Source organism: Anolis carolinensis, unplaced genomic scaffold (assembly GCF_035594765.1).
Source record: "Anolis carolinensis isolate JA03-04 unplaced genomic scaffold, rAnoCar3.1.pri scaffold_13, whole genome shotgun sequence".
Taxonomy (NCBI): Eukaryota; Metazoa; Chordata; class Lepidosauria; order Squamata; family Dactyloidae; genus Anolis; species Anolis carolinensis.
The window spans coordinates 17,138,109-17,141,138 of record NW_026943824.1 but is presented as its reverse complement, the minus strand read 5'-3'; the positions used below and the strand labels follow the sequence as shown (position 1 = coordinate 17,141,138).

Sequence of the window (3,030 nt, the reverse complement as noted above, 5' to 3'; positions counted from 1 at the left end):
TGTCCATTTTCTATTGCTTATTGTCTGAAATAGATTAGCAACGTCACATTGTACTAAACCAGTGATGGCCAACCTATGACACGCGTGTCAGCACTGACACGCCTAGCCATTTTTGCTGACACGCTGCCGCATGCAGATTGATTGGATGATGCCAGGGGATGATGGGGTGCAGAGTGGATTCCAAAATTCATCATCCCGGTCTCACCTCCTTCTCCAGACTGTATTCCCATGCGGAGAATCAGCACTGGTCAAGAAAAAACTCCAGCAGGCGAAGTCCAACTGTTGATTAACTTTATTTACATAACTATTTACAGTTTGCATTTCTCGGCTTCAGAGCATAGCATTCATAGTCCATCGTTAGCGAATGCTCAAGCCGAACTCCACAGATAAGATAAGAAACACAATCCTCTGTCCAGAGGAAGTTCCGACTCCCAAAGGCCTGATAGGTCATAGCAATCACAACAGGCTGTCAGTCAAAACTAGCCTGCTGTCAACTATTTCATTACTGAAAAATACACACTCTTGCTCATCAGCAGTAAACACTTGATTTACATTTCATACAAATACAACCATACTCCAACAGATGACTATGTATTTTGTGGCCAAATTTGGTGTGATTTGGTCCAGTGGTTTTGTAGTTTACTCCATGGGAAATATGCACATTACACACACACACACACACACACACACACACATATATATACAGTAGAGTCTCACTTATCCAAGCCTCACTTATCCAAGTTTCTGGATTATCCAAGCCATTTTTGTAGTCAATGTTTTCAATATATCATGATATTTTGGTGCTAAATTCATAAATACAGTAATTACAACATAACATTACTGCGTATTGAACGGCTTTTTCTGTCAAATGTGTGTATAATATGATGTTTTGGTGCTTAATTTGTAAAATCTTAACCTAATTTGATGTTTAATAGGCTTTCCCTTAATCCCTCCTTATTATCCAAGATATTCGCTTATCCAACGTTCTGCCGGCCCGTTTATGTTGGATAAGTGAGACTCTACTGTATAATAATATTTTAGTAAATTGAACAAAGCAAGGTATAAATAAATTTATATATTTATTTATACCTTGCTTTATCTCTCCCAAAGGGGACTCAAAGCAGCTTGACATAAAAGCAAGGTATAAATAAATATATAAATTATATAATATAATTAATAATATAATATAATATTTTAGTAAATCGAATAAAACAAGGTATAAATAAATACACACACACACACACATATAATATTTATTTATACCTTGCCTTTATGTAAAGCTGCTTTGAGTCCCTTTTGGGAGAGATAAAGCAAGGTATAAATAAATATAATATTTTAGTAAATCGAATAAAACAAGGTATAAATAAATATTATACACACACACACACACACATATATATATATATATTAATATTTATTTATACCTTGCTTTTATGTAAAGCTGCTTTGAGTCCCTTTTGGGAGAGATAAAGCAAGGTATAAATAAATATAATATTTTAGTAAATTGAATAAAACAAGGTATAAATAAATATTATATATACACACACACACACACACACACATATATAATATTTATTTATACCTTGCTTTTATGTAAAGCTGCTTCGAGTCCCTTTTGGGAGAGATAAAGCAAGGTATAAATAAATATAGTATTTTAGTAAATCGAATAAAACAAGGTATAAATAAATATTATATACACACACACACATATATATAATATTTATTTATACCTTGCTTTTATGTAAAGCTGCTTTGAGTCCCTTTTGGGAGAGATAAAGCAAGGTATAAATAAATATAATATTTTAGTAAATTGAATAAAACAAGATATATATATATATAATATTATATTATATTAATTTATACCTTGCTTTTATGTCAAGCTGCTTTGAGTCCCTTTTGGGAGAGATAAAGCAAGGTATAAATAAATATAATATTTTAGTAAATCGAATAAAACAAGGTATAAATAAATATTATATACACACACACACATATATATAAAGTATTTATTTATACCTTGCTTTATCTCTCCCAAAGGAGACTCAAAGCAGCTTGACATAAAAGCATCAACACACAATCGAAAATATTATTATTAGATTATTATTATTATTGACACAACAACGTTGTATGACACAGCAAACAAGATAGATATGCTGGATTTCGTTTCACGAAACCACAAGTCGAACACTTCCCAAGTGTCTAGGACTGTGTGATGTATTTTCGGATGATGCGTGCAGATCCCAGCAGGGTGGCCTTTTGCAGTTGCCAGATCGTAATTGTGTCAATGTCTATTGTTTCCAAATGCCGGCTGAGATCTTTTGGCACGGCACCCAGTGTGCCCATCACCACTGGGACCACCTGCACTGGTTTCTGCCAGAGTCTTTGCAGTTCCATCTTGAGGTCCTGAGAGCGGCTGAGTTTTTCCTGTTGTTTTTCACCTGGGATGGCGACATCAATGATCCAAACCTTTTTCTTTTCCATAACTGTGATGTCTGGTGTGTTGTGTTCCAGAACTTTGTCAGTCTGGATTCGGAAGTCCCACAGTATCTTTGCGTGCTCATTTTCCACGATCTTTGCTGGTTTGTGATCCCAGATTATTATTATTATTATTATTATTATTATTATTATTATTATTATTATTATTATTATTCGATTGACTAATATATTATTATAAATTATTTTTTTTATTATTATTATTACTGTTATTCATTTATACCCCTCTTTATTTCCCCCAAAGGGGACAAAAACATAAAAACATTAGCAAACAATTTATAAATATACCAGCCTTATTATTATTATTATTCGATTGACTAATATATTATTATAAATTATTTTTATTATTATTATTATTATTACTGTTATTTATTTATACCCCTCTTTATTTCCCCCAAAAGGGACAAAAACATAAAAACATTAACAAACAATTTATAAATATACCAGCCTGACATTTGCTTTCTGACTGGAGAGGCCTTCCAAGGCCTCAAGCGGAAGCTCCAGCAGCCAGCGCTTTCCTAGAGCGGCCCACCGGAAAGA

The 3,030-nt window shown here is 33.2% G+C and overlaps 1 long non-coding RNA gene across 1 annotated transcript; it reads right to left on the bottom strand.

Annotated features, from left to right (window-relative positions):
* Window positions 1-274: 274 nt before the first annotated feature.
* LOC134294176 (uncharacterized) lies at window positions 275-3,022 on the bottom strand. Its single transcript, XR_010001145.1, has 2 exons — window positions 1,864-3,022; window positions 275-1,089 (listed from the first exon to the last, which is right to left on the bottom strand). It is a non-coding gene; the product is annotated as an uncharacterized LOC134294176 (long non-coding RNA).
* Between the last annotated feature and the right edge of the window lie 8 nt (window positions 3,023-3,030).